Below are 14383 nucleotides of genomic sequence, written 5' to 3' on the forward strand. Positions count from 1 at the left end.
CCAAAAAGAAGGATAGATCTGATCGAGTGTCACTCGGTATTGACGGCAAAAGTCAAGAATCATCCTATCTATCGATGGGGAAGAAGAATCAATAGGGTCCGGGGTGAAAGCGCTGAGCCAGCTTTGTGGTCTACTATGCTTTCCCCAGCTTTGGAGATATCTACTTGCACTACCCCTCCCCCCATTGGATTTCCACCTTAACTCTCTTCGTATCGGTCACCACACTGATGTACCGAGACATGGGCTCACATCGACCCGGTGTGGAAGGTTCAATGGTAAAAGTGGAGACAGTATCGAAGTGGACAAGAATACATTGCTCAATACTTGGAGGTGTTTTGGGTTTGCCCTTGGACGGGCGTGATGAAGAAGCAGTGCCCTCTTTTTGAGGTACCGTTTTTGAAGTTTTGGCCATGATTACAACTTGATTCCAAAGAAAGAAGATGAAGAAGCAAGCACAGAAAAAAGACAGATGCTAAAGGTGGTGAACTTAGTTCTAAAAATTTGAAGGTATTGTAAAAAGTATGAATAGCAAACGAATTGAAGTATTTATAGAAACTGTTTGGGCCACGTTTGAGAACCGGAAGAAGCAATAAATACTCTGATGGGCTTTGAGTATTTATAAACGTTTGATAAACAGCCCAACAAGTATTTATAAACGTGTTGACGGCAACCTCTGCGCAGCCTTTGAGTCATGGCATTTAATGCTCTAATGGGCTGATGTCATAATGGGAGTATCGAAGAAGCAATAATTCAAGATCGTATCTTATCATTTCAGTCTAAGAAACATGGGAACTATCTGTATATGGCTAAAATTGGAGAGTCCAATTTTGTAATCATTATGGCATTTCACAACCCGCCTCCAGAAAGGTCAAAGCACCGCTCGAGGTTCGACACTAAGGGTTCCCTATGCTCAATCTCGAGGTAGCACAAATCGATGACTATCATGGGCAAGCGGGAAATTCCCTAGGCGTGTGCTCAAAGCTGACAACACCTGCAAACATAGTATAAGTCTGTACCGTGATATTAAATCGTTGTACCAGCTACGTATCTTTGTAATAAATACACATGTACTATGTTGGACTCCCCCTCCTATATAAAGGGGACACTTGTCATTTTTTACACACATTATATTCAATACAAGAACAAAAACATTATCTACTCTCTAACTTAAGAGAGGCATACGGGGGTACAACTGTGACTCGCCTTCGATGTCTAACAACCAAGTTTGACACGTACAAAAGGCGTTATGATCATGGTGTCAAGTAACATCTAATGGTGATGTCAAATATGATTGCTCAACTCAAAAGTGTTGGTCATGTTCTCTCTGATGAGCAGCAGGTTCATGCAGTGATTCGGTCTCTTTCTAATAATTAGGAACATCTGAAGGTTAACTTGATCCACAATGATAGCATCAAAAATTTTACTGATGTTGCCCGTCATGTGGAGCTTGAAGATGAGCAGCTTGGTACTGCTAAAGATGTACCTTATGCCTTTGTGGCAGAATCAAGTGGTACAAAGAGATCAATCTTTAAGCGCAAGAGAAACTGGAAAAATTACGGAAAGGGTAGGAGATCGGAGAAAGATCATCCAAGAAAAAAAACAAGCCAAATTCCAAGAAAGGAAAACGGTTCTACAAGAAGAAAGACAAGAGCGAGCTGAAGTGATACAATTTCCAAGTACCAGGGCATTTTGCTCGTGAGTGCACTGAGCCGAAAAAGGTAGCATTTCAAAATACAGCTCTTCATGCTATATATGTTTCTAGCACTGTTTTGCTAACTGAATCTTATCATGTGTGGATTGTAGACTCAGGGGCCACCAACTATGTGAGTCGCGATAGAGAAGCATTTATAGAGTTTCGTCGAGTTCCACCTGGAACAAAGAATGTATATGTAGGAAATAATGCAAAGCTTGAAGCCAAAGGGATAGGCACTTGCAGAATGGACATGCGTGGTGGCCGATCTTTGATGTATCATGACGTCCTATATGTTTTAGAGATTCGACGAAACTTAGTCTCTGTGTCTTTTCTTCTAGATTTAGATTTCAATTTAAACTTTAGTTGCAATGGTTTTAGAATTATGCAAGACAATGTTTTTTATGGTTTTGGACATCATTATAATGGTTTTATTGTGTTAGATTGTAATCCTTCTATGTATACTTATTATGTTGATCGTTGTGCTATGGCATGTTATTCTAGTAATAATGATATTGATGTTATTATATGGCATGCAAGATTAGGTTACACAGGGCAAGATCAAATGAATAGATTGGCTAAGTAAGGACATTTGGGTTCTTTCTCTAAAATTGAAATGCCAACTTGTGAAAATTGCCTTGCCGGAAAGATTACACGTAAATCATTGAAAAGGCTAAGAGAGCTAATTTTCCATTGCAATTAATTCATTCTGATATCTGTGGTCAAATAAATGTTAGGGCTAGGTTTGGTTCTTTATATTTCATTACGTTCATTAATGATTTTACACGCTTTGGTTATGTCTATTTGATCTCTCATAAATCTGAAGCACTTGAATGCTTTACGAAATGTTTGAATGAAGTTGAGAATATCTTAGACAAAAGGATTAAGACCTTAAGAACCGATAGAATGCGTGAATATCTATCAAAAGAATTTGAAGAATTATGTATTGAAAAGGGCACCACCAGACAGTTAACTATTTTGTACACACCTCAACAAAATGGTGTAGAAGCAAGGAGGAATAGAACACTACTGGACATGATAAGGTCCATGATGGCGCAGGCAAATTTACCTATCTCCATTTGGGGAGATGCTTTATTGACTGCAACCTACATATTGAACAAAGTGCCTTCTAAATCACTTTCTTCCACTGGTCATAAATCAAACTTAAAGGATTTACGATCTTGGGGTTGTGTTGAATATGTAAAAGATTCTTTTAGCAAGTTTGGTAAATTAGGTCTAAAAGGCAAGAAATGTATCTTTATAATATATTCAGAACACTCCAAAGGGTATGTGTTCATTGGTGAATTAGAGGATGGAAGTGTTACTGAGACTGAATCATAAGATGTCACTTTTCTGGAAAATAATTTTCCAAAGAAGGGCGAGGTAAAGAATGGAGAGCCTCTTTATGAAATGTTAAACTCAGATAGTCAGCGAGTGTCGTCTGACACAGTTGATAATCAAATTGATCAAGATCCTATTCTTGATCCGAGTGGGAGTGGGAACTCTCAATCCCAAAATCCTTCTAACGAACCTGAATTTTAACTACGAAAGAGTTCCAGGAAAAATATACCCAAATATACTTATGAGATTGAAGAGTATGTTTTCTTGGTATCTCCCACAGAAATGGATGAGCCAAATTCTGTGATTGAGGCTCTATCGAGCCCTAGAAAAGATGAGTGGATGAAAGCAATGAAAGAAGAATTAGAGTCCATGAAAACCAACAAAGTCTGGGATCTAGTTGACCTTCCGCCTGGGCATAGAGCCATTGGGAACAAATGGGTTCTCAAAGTTAAATGCAAAGTTGATGGGTCAATAGAAAGATACAAGGCACGATTGGTGGCAAAAGGCTTTACTCAAGAAGTCGGAATAGATATAAGAAAACAATTTCACCAGTTGTGAAGTTTACCTCAATTCGCTTACTTTTGGCTATTGTTGCACGTTTAGATTTGGAATTACATCAGATGGACGTGAAGACATTTTTTCTCAATGGAGAATTAAATGAAGAAATTTACATGGAACAACCTGTAGTCTTCATAGTTAAAGGCCAAGAAAAGAAGGTTTGTAAATTAAAAAGATCTATTTATGGCCTGAAGCAATATTCAAGGCAATGGTACTTGAGATTTCACAAGGAAGTGATCTTGTATGATTTCACCATGATCAATAAAGACCATTGCATTTATGTGAAGAAGTCCAATGGGATGTTTGTAATTCTTTTTCTTTATGTGGACGATATTTTATTTGCCGGAAACAATTTGGAGTATTTGAAAACTATCAAGTTATGGCTTTCAAAGTCATTTGACATGAAAGATATAGACGAGGCAGACTACATCCTTGGAGTTAAGATCCAAAGAGACAGTTCCAAAAAGTTATTGAGTCTATCTCAAGAAACTTATATAAAGAAAATTTTGGAGCGTTTTCGCATGAATAGTTGCAAATCCATGGATACTCCTATAGCGAGAGGTGAAACTTTAAGCCTTGAAATGTGTCTCAAGATTGAAAATGAAAAGGAGGACATGTCTCGAGTTCCATATTCAAGTGTTGTCGGGAGCTTGATGTACGCTATGATGTGTACTCGCCCAGACATTCGTTATGTCGTAGGTCTGGTTAGCAGGTATCAATCCAATCCTGGAAGAGATCATTGGAAAGGTGTGGAGAGAATTTGCAGATACCTGAAGAGAAATGCAAATTATTCAAAATGATTTATACTTAAGAGGATATACATATGCTGATTGGGCTGGTGACCGTAATGATAGAAAATCAACATCTGGTTATGCCTTCTTACTTAATGGTGGTGCTATATCATGGAAAAGTAATAAACAAACCTATATAGCCCTTTCGATTATGGAATCTGAGTTCGTGGCTTGTGCGTCTGCAGTACAAGAAGTTGTTTGGTTGAAGAGATTCTTTGAACATTTGGATATTACAAAGAACTCTCAGGATCCTATGACTCTATATTGTGATAGTCAAGTGGCTATTGCATAGACAAAAGATCCTAAGTACCACAGCAAAACCAAATACATTGACATCAAGTATAACTTTGTGAGAGACATGGTAGCAAGTGGAGAGATAAATTTACAGTACATTCCTATGCAAAGCATGATAGTTGATCCTTTTACAAAGGCGATATCTAGAGACATGTTTGAGAAACATGTTATGACTCTAGGTTTACAAAGGATATGAACATATTTATATATTGTAAAATGACTTTAGTATTATTATATGCTGATTAATATTTGACTCTTGAATTTATGCTTATATCTTGTATGCATGTGATGAATGCTTTGTTGATAAAGTGTGTCAAACAAGTCGTGAGATTGGCTCTCTCACACGAGCAATCATCTCTTACGTTAAGAATCGTGAAGAGAGAAGACCTTATAGAACCTTGGATAATGCGAGGTTATATTTACTTGTAGAGGTCGGTCTTGACAACTAATCAGACTTACGAATCTCACTATTCGATTTATGACTTATTTTGCAAGGCAGATGCGAGTTTCTCTAAGAAGACATTTTGAGGATTATTGAAGTGAGAAACTTGGGTTAGACATTTGGAGGTATCTAGACCAAGATCTGTACGGTGTTGAATGATTAAAAGAATAAGACACATGCTCCAATATAAGGTGAGAACACTGTAACATGTATTTCATACCACGTATGTTATCGACCATGGGATAATGGAAGAATGAATCCCTGCTTCTTCATTATGTGAGATCCCAAAGAAGTTATATTAACTTTTATTGAAATACCCTTTGACTTTTTACTGTCTCTTGAAGTGTCAATCAGTGATTCTACATTAGCATGTCACTAATAGCCATGAATAATTCGACAATGCAGTGCATGTCTAGGAAAGCAGTTGATTGGGAATGGAAAGATTCGAGTAGAAAGGGAAGACGACCAAAATTTAGTAATTTAACTTGTATTCATAGGTCGACCACTACACTTACCATGAGGGTATTGGGTGTAATTGTGAATACAATGTTATATGAGAACTCGAGTTTGCCTTTTTCGAGGATGAGGGATCGGATAAGTAGCTACTAGAATAGCGAATGATGTCTGGGGTATTGCAAGTAATAATAAGATCCTCATGGTAGTAGTGAATCCTTTCTGCATGTGATTGGATTTCTACATGGAGCTGTTAAGAAACCTTAAAGGGTTTAAAAATATATTATAGCTCTTTATGCTCACAGGTCGCACGAACTACTTGTCTATATGAATTAAGTGTGTTATTTATTCATGAAACTGGTTTGAGTTCCAGCCCATTATGAGCAAACTGGGAGATGTTGGGTATTAAATTCAGATACTGGGTCGCTCTATATGGGCTAACCTAACCCATTTGGGAAGAGATAGAGTTTGAGAATAAAATAACTTCTTTGAAGATATTACTACACGTTTGGGTGTAGTTGAGAGCAATTTTCTCAAAGCAGTTAATTTCTTTCCCTATAAAACTTATTTTGGTCTTCCTATTCCAAGGAGAATGAACAAACAATAAGAAAGAAAATTACTCTGCATTTCTTATCAATCTTCTTCTTTAACAGAGAAGAGTTTTCTCCTTCTTTTGCAAAACATACATCAAGAAAGACATTTAGTTAGTGGAAGAGTCAATACCTTAAAATCCCCCCTAAATTATCATATTTTTGTCAGTTTTCTATTTAAACTATTCGTTGTCTCTAAAATCCCCCTGAACTATATACCTTTCGTACTAAAACCTCTTTGTTGCATTCTTAGAGGTGCGTCTAGTACACACTCTAAATTATCAAAGAAACTTGCCATGTGGCACTACATGTGGCTATTTAGCCCAGCCTAAAACCCCAATAAACTATAACTTTTTATCACTTACCTACTTAAACTATTCAGTACCCCCAAATTCCCCTTGAACTGTGTTAACATATTGTTCAAAAAGAGATTCATATTTACCACACCTATCACTTCTTATCATTTTGATTTTCTTATTAAGTTGCGTTTCAACTTCATTTTTGTATTACTTGAATGTGTCTATTGCTTCATCATTAGTATTAAGTAAGTAAACATAGCAATATCGAGTACTATCGTCAATAAAAGTTATGAAATACTTCTTTCCACCATGAGATGGTATTGACTTCATGTCGCAAATATCTATGTGAATTAAGTCTAAAGGATCTTAATTCCTTTCAACTGACTTATAATGATATTTAACATACTTAGATTCCACACATATTTGACATTTTGATTTGTCGCATTCAAACTTAGGCAATACTTCCAAGTTAATCATTTTCCGCAAAATTTTATAATTGACATGACCCAAACGTATATGCCATAATTCATTTGACTCAAGTAAGTAAGGCGAAGTTGAAATTTTATTATTATTCTCAACAACCATTACATTCATCTTGAAAATGCCCTCAGTGAAGTAACTTTTTCCTACAAATATTTCGTTCTTACTTATTACAACCTTATCGGATACAAAAACACACTTAAAATCGTTTTTAACAAGAAGTCCAGTAGAGACTAAATTCTTCCTAATCTCAGGAACATTAAGCACGTTGTTCAAAGTCACCACCTTGCCAGAAGTAATCTTCAGAAAGATCTTACCACATCCTTCAATCTTGGCGGTTGCAGCATTTCCCATAGAAAGTGTCTCTTCGGGTCCAACAGGAGCATATGTAGCAAAAGCTTCCCTAACAGCACAAACATGGCGAGTGGATCCAGAATTAATCCACCACTCCATAGGATTTCCCACCAGGTTGCATTCATAAAGCATATCACAAAAGTCATCAACATCTTTATGCTTTTCAACCATGTTTGCTTGACCCTTCTTCTTGTCTTTCTTCGGAGCACGGCACTCCATAGATTTGTATCCAGCTTTTCCACAGTTGTAGCAATTTCTGTTGAACTGCTTCTTGCTTGGGTTGCTTTTCGGTCCAGAAGCATGCTTCCTCTTTCTCTTATTTTGAGAAGTATCCACAACAATGTTTGCTCCCATTATTGTTGAGTTTCCACGACCTCTCTTTTCAGCAGCTTTATTGTCCTTTTCGATTCTCAACCGAACAATGAGATCTTCAAGCGACATCTCCTTGCGTTTATGTTTCAAGTAATTTTTGAAGTCCTTCCACAAAGGAGGTAACTTCTCAATCATCGTTGCTACTTGGAATGCTTCATTGATGACAAGACCTTCAATGAAAATTTTGTTAGTAAAAATACTAAAATTACTACTTTCAACATCATTATTAATTCGACTCCTGGACAATATACTGTTCAGCCATAAAATTTTCAAGGGCTATGGCAGAAAAGGTTTATTCCCTAGATTTGTACTAAAAGTGGACCTTAGGAAAGCACATAACACATTAGAATGGAGCTTTATCAAAAGAGCCATGGTCGATCTTGACTTTCCCCACAAATTTGTGCAATGGGTCATGAAATGTATAACTACTGTTTCCTATTCTTTGGTCATCAATGGAGGGCTCACCAAGCCTTTTCCTAGGCAAAGAGGAATCAGACAAGGGGACCCTATGTCCCCCTATCTCTTTGTCATATCTATGGAGTATTTGCAAAGAGAGATGAATCAACTGATCACAAATGGTGATTTTAATTTCCATCCAAAGTGTAGGAAACTGGGAGTCACTCATATTTATTTTGCTGATGACTTGCTTATGTTCTGTAGAGCAGATAAACAGTCTGTTAGGCTATTGAATAGTACTTTTCAAGCATTCTCACAAGCTTCAGGTCTACATGTTAATGCTACCAAAAGCTCCATTTACATAGCTAGTGTGACAGAGGACATTAAACAAGACATAGTGCAGCTCTTGAGTTACTCCCTGGCTGATCTACCTTTCAAATATTTGGGGGTTCCATTGTCATCTAAAAAACTCTCAGTGGTCCAATGTCTGCCTCTTATTGAAAAGATTACTGCTAGGATGAAGTATTGGTCTACCAAACTCCTCTCTTATGCAGGCAGACTTCAGTTGATAAAGTCTGTAATATTTGGAATACAAACTTATTGGGCACAGATCTTTGTGATACCAAAGAAGGTAATGAAAGCTATTGAAAGTCTGTGTAGAACCTTCTTATGGACTGGAATGATTAATCTATCAAAGAAAGCACTGGTGTCTTGGGACAAAGTGTGTTTACTTCAAGCAGCTGGAGGATTGAATGCATTGAATCTATGTATATGGAACAAGGCTGCAATAATAAAGTGGTTATGGTCAATTGCACAGAAAAAGGACTGTCTCTGGATAAAGTGGGTACACAGCTACTACATCAAGAAACAAACTCTTGACTCATGCCCTATACTTAAGACAGCAAATTGGGTAGTTAGAAAGATTATGGAAACTCGAGATATGGTTATATAATAGGTTATGGTACAAGGTGACTTACTTGTAAAGCTAGGAACAATGCAGAACATGGATGGTTCCTTCTCTATTAAAAATATGTACCTACACTTGATACCTCGGCACCTCAAAGTCCCCTGGAAAAGCTTTACACTGCAGCAAAACATCCATCCACGAGTGAAATCTGTCTAATGGTTAACAGTACCAAATAGGCTGGCAACAATGGATCGACTGCAGATGATAGGCATACAAGCTCCTATGGCTTGTGTATTTTGTCATGGTGGTATTGAAACTCATGCACATCTATTCTTTGAATGCCCTGTTACAGATGCATTGTGGCTGAGATTACTGACCTAGCTTGGGCATATCAGGAACAGAGACGATGCCAAACATGAATTGCAATGGATATGCAGTATGGCCAAGAGGAAGAGTGGACTGGGAGCTATCACCAACTGTGTATATGCAATGGCAGGCTATGTCATATGGAGGGAGAGCAATCTACTAAGGTTCCATAAGAGCACCTATGATGAAGATAGAGTCAGTAGAGAAATAGCAGTACATATTCACATTAGAGGACAAAACCTTAGGAAATGGCGCAACTCTTTGAGTCTGTTGAGTTCATACCCTTAGTGAGATAGCTGAACATTTCCTTGATTTCCTATTGTTAGTATAGCTAAGCTAGGGACTGTTAAATATAATTAGGAGTGCAAGAGGTCGGCTCTTTGCCTAGAGTCTGCAAATGATACTTTTTTTTGGTTAATAAAAAAGCTATTTACCAAAAATAAAAATAAAAAAAATAGTGGACATAAACATCAATATCCCACATAAAGTTCAGGAAAACCCCCAAATGTTTTCCTAAATCTGTTCTAAATGATCTCAAATTTGAAACAAAGTTTTCAAATACAAACACAAATAATCCTCTATCACCAATTTAGTCAAATAATACCAAATCAAAAAGATCTACTTTGTCTTCTTCAATATTTTACAAAGTCCAATAATAGAGTTTTGAGATTTTACTGTAAATTGCGAAAATTTGTGTTTGAACTAAAAGTTTAATCATAAACTACCAAAATTCAGATGATTTTAATAATAATGGATCATTAACTTCTATTTTTCACTCCTAAATAAGATTTTCAGGCTTCAAAATTTAAAAAACCATGGTGTTCATGTCAGAAGTGGTGGGTACACGCCGTGCAAATTTCCTTCCTCTTTTTTTTTTTGAAAAAAGAGTGGGACTCGTGAAAAATTTTCTTTTCCAATTTTGCTACAATTACATATATTCCTTGACCAACTGCCAAGTTTTATATTACTGACTAGATGTTGGTTGCCCGTGCAGAGTACGGGCCCAACGACCAACACTTCAACAACAGAATCCTAGAATACGTGATCTACTTTATTAATTAACACCAAATGTTATGTAGTAAGTTATATACATCTTGTAAGTTAGTCAAAAAGTTAACAGGTGCAGACATTTGCCTTCTTGTGTGTATATCGTCGATGCATCTTCAAATCTGTATTTGCATTCTCGTGTGTATATTGCAACTTCAGAACATCAGTAGTTTGTTTCTTTTAGCTTGCCCATAGTATTCAAGCAGGTACTGCGTTCGAACGTCCTTGTGTTCCTATCTTCGTTTCAAAAGCTGCCGGTAGCACCTCTTGGATCACCAGGCGTGATTCCATTTAACTACAAACATAGATAAAATACTTGCATTGTTGAGTAGCTATGGGACAATGCAAAGAAAAACTTATGTCTTCTGAGTTACTGGAGTAAAGTTAAAATCTATTACACAAGGTATAACTTTTTGTCAGACAATAATTGTGCAATGTTGTTCAAATAAAATCAATAACTATGGAGAGGAGGGCTAGAAGTAAGGAGCCTATATACATTTCCATATAAGTTCAATTGCCAGTTATGTGAAGGAGGGCTTAAGGTTAAAAGCTTATTAGCAAGAGCTGACAAAGTAGTTGCCATCATTATCCTTTTTCCTGATCATTCTGTTAAATTCTGTTGTAGGAAGAGGAATCGCATAAAATCTGCAACATTTTATCAGCAATGCACAAAATGTCTTCATCAGTTATCCAGTAACTTAGTTTACATAGATAGATAAGTTTAGTAGAAACGTAGTTTTAGTGAGTATTACTATATATTGTCAGTGTATCCATGTCTCTGTTAAATGTCATAGAACCTTCTTATTTGATGCACAAATATTGATGCTCTCTCAACAAAAGAAAAAGTACGCACAGATTGTTCATACTTCTATTCACAGTAATGCAAGAGCTGCACATAAGTAGTTTTATAGTGAGTACTGAGTAGTACCATACGTTGTCATTGTAACCATACCCCAGTTAAATGTTATAGAAGGTTCTTATTCGATATACAAATATTGATGATAAAGTATTATTTCTACACAAAAGAAAAAGTACGGTCAAATTGTTCATACTTCTATTCACGACCAAGGCAACAGCTGCACATAAATAGTTTTATAGTGAGTAGTACTATATGTTTTCAGTGTAACCATGCTTCTTGTTAAATATTATAGAAGGTTATTATTTGATAAATAAATATTGATGATAAGTGTTCATTCTCAACAAAATAAAAAGTATGGTTAGATTATTCATACTTCTGTTTATGATCATGGTAAGAGCCGCACATAAACATGAAAAATTAGTAAGTTTTTTTTTTTGGTAACTATCATTTTCATTAATTACCAAGTATCGTATTTACAAAGCTAGGCTATACAACTCAGCCCCATGTACATAATTCCTACCTCTATTTCACTGAGATACTCCTATACTACTACCATATTGCTAGTTTGGAAATCTATTCTCCATCAATCCATGTAGCCCTTCATTTGTTCGTACATAACAAATATAGGCAATATCTCTAGCAAGTAATTCTCCGGATTTCTCCTTCTTCATGAAGATTCTGAATAAGTAAGTTTGCCAAAACCAAGTTGGTACTCAGATGAATAAGTTAATAACAATACTGATCAATATAGGCGATATTACTACCTACATGTATCTGCATATGTTGCAATATAGGCAACAATACTACCTACAATGTAAGTGCTACATAAGAAGAAAAGGGAAAAAACATCATTCGGTGTATATGAGTAATGCTAAGTGCACGGTATTGATGTTAGATGTGTTTGATTTGGATTAATGAAGTTCACTTAGATAACACATCAAAATGTATTAGAAGAAAAGAATCCACAATCCATGAGATACTGTAATTATAGAGTACCAGGCATTAAAAAGGTATACATATGCAACATCCTATAAAGAAATGAATGAGTCCCTTTTTAAAATACAAAGAGAGCATCAAACTTGACATGCATAGTGCCTTCCAGATGAAAGTGTCACAGAACCATCGAAGACAAATTGATGTTCTCCATATGGATATCCTAAAACGCCGGTCCATCAAATTAACCTTAAACATTATAATTCAACACCACAAACATCCTAACTTTCACTTCTTTCATTTCATTTAAATATGCAATCAACTTGGCTTTGTTTTGACGATTGGCTGAAGCGAGGATGGCTGAAGCGAGGATGGCCGAAGCCACGACCTTTGCTTTTCTTAACTTTCTTCTTAGGATTTCCTGTTGTGCAATGGGAGATTGTTGAATAAATCTTATACTATGTACCTAAACTTCAATAGGACCATCACAATCTAACAACGGGGAAAAAGGCTTCACATTAACACACCATCACAATTACTAAATGGCAACAGTAACAGAATACCATTTTTGCTTTCACGAACAAAGAATTGTTTTAAAAGTTCATCGTGACTTACTTGAAAGAGTATCTTTTTGTCGGTTACCTCTCTTTGACGCTCATATTTCCAACTTCCTCTTTATAATTTTGTTACGTTTATGTGAACAAACGACCATAGGCTGGGTTTGGTGTCTTCCTTGGAGCTTTCTCTTGTTCCATCCTATCAAACATCAGTTAAGAGGTAGATATTAGTGGAGGCATCACCTTCCACGTACACTTTCAAAGAGACCGAAGAAATTTTAAATCACTAACATGAAAATATTTGTCTCAAAGACAACAATAACGATGAAAAGTAAATATAGAAAATATTTCAATAAAAAAAGTTCATCATTATTTAGATTCCACGTAGAAAAGCGTAAATAAAGAACCTCATAAAAAAAGAAGAACTTCGTCAAAAGAGAAACAGAATAGTGAAAGCAAATGCTCAAAGGAATCAATAAGCACACAATAACATAATATGGACAAGGCATATCATCAAATACCATATGTGCAGAGTCTACTTCGATATTTTTTGTTACTTTGTCACGATATAGGAAAGATTGGCTCCTTTAGTGCAATCAATTTTAGCCAAATTTATCTTCTTTGTCTGCATTGTTTCGCTTTCTAATTATCTGATTGGCTTAGGTATCCAAATGATTAAAACGAATTGGGGCATCTATTCCGGGAATTGTTACAGCGGAGAATCTATAATTCAAGTTGTTTTTGTGAAGTGTCATCTTCCACATCAGAAAGATATTTTTTTTGATAGTTTTATAAAAATTAACCCAAAATTAAAGGGGGGGAAAGTACCTTGGAAACTATAACCTAGATATATATCTTGTGAAACAGAGATAGAGAAGAAAAGCAGAAAAAAAAACATAACAAACAATGAAAAAGAAAAGAAGTACCTTAGGATTTAGGTATGTGTAGAGAGAGAGATTGAGGGAGTGCTTCTTAAAAGAGAGAGACATTGATTCAAACTTCAAAGGGAAAGATACCGATGATGCAAAGATGTATCTATGACCCAAGTGAAAAATTTACCAATTTATCCCTCAATTTGGTCGACCAATGCAAGAACGGGCCCAACATATACATTTCTTTTTTCGTGCATTGGATATGATATAATCAGTACTATGATTGCAAGAAATACATTTGAATCAATGGACACAAAATCTTGCATTTTTAAGTTCGGTAATTCAAATGATTTTATCCATTATTAGCTAGAATATCTACCCACATGCTGGATATAGAATTAGACGCAGGGAAACATAAAGGAAATGTACACAACACTTTGTTATTAATAAAGTCTCGACAAACTGATGATGTGGCATGGATATTTAAATCCATGATTCAACACGCCGCTTCTGCCCATCACTGTCAAATGCTATATAAAAAAGCAAAAGAGGTGGTTTCAGTAATGTATCAAACTACAAATTCAACAAAAAGCACAAAAAGATAGGAATATAATATTGAGTCTGTTATACAAGTAGATGAGTTTGAATCTCAATTTGCGTTAGCATAGTCAAATTATGATGTAGCACAAAAAGCATACAATATTGAATGTGAAACTCTTTCTTCCCATAAAAAGGTCCATAAGACATATCCTTGTCCAAGGACAACATACCAAAGTATATTA

At 36.0% G+C, this 14383-nt stretch overlaps 1 long non-coding RNA gene across 2 annotated transcripts; it reads right to left on the reverse strand.

The window, feature by feature from the left end:
• Positions 1–10363: 10363 nt before the first annotated feature.
• On the reverse strand, positions 10364–13892 carry LOC104222503 (uncharacterized). Of its 2 annotated transcripts, XR_011402771.1 has the most exons (3): positions 13656–13821; positions 12788–12928; positions 10364–10675 (listed from the first exon to the last, which is right to left on the reverse strand). It is a non-coding gene; the product is annotated as an uncharacterized lncRNA (long non-coding RNA). The 2 variants fall into 2 exon arrangements; XR_709943.2 differs by having other exon boundaries at positions 10364–12928; positions 13656–13892.
• Positions 13893–14383: the final 491 nt, after the last annotated feature.

The sequence above is a fragment of the Nicotiana sylvestris genome, chromosome 1 (genome assembly GCF_000393655.2).
Source record: "Nicotiana sylvestris chromosome 1, ASM39365v2, whole genome shotgun sequence".
NCBI lineage: Eukaryota > Viridiplantae > Streptophyta > Magnoliopsida > Solanales > Solanaceae > Nicotiana > Nicotiana sylvestris.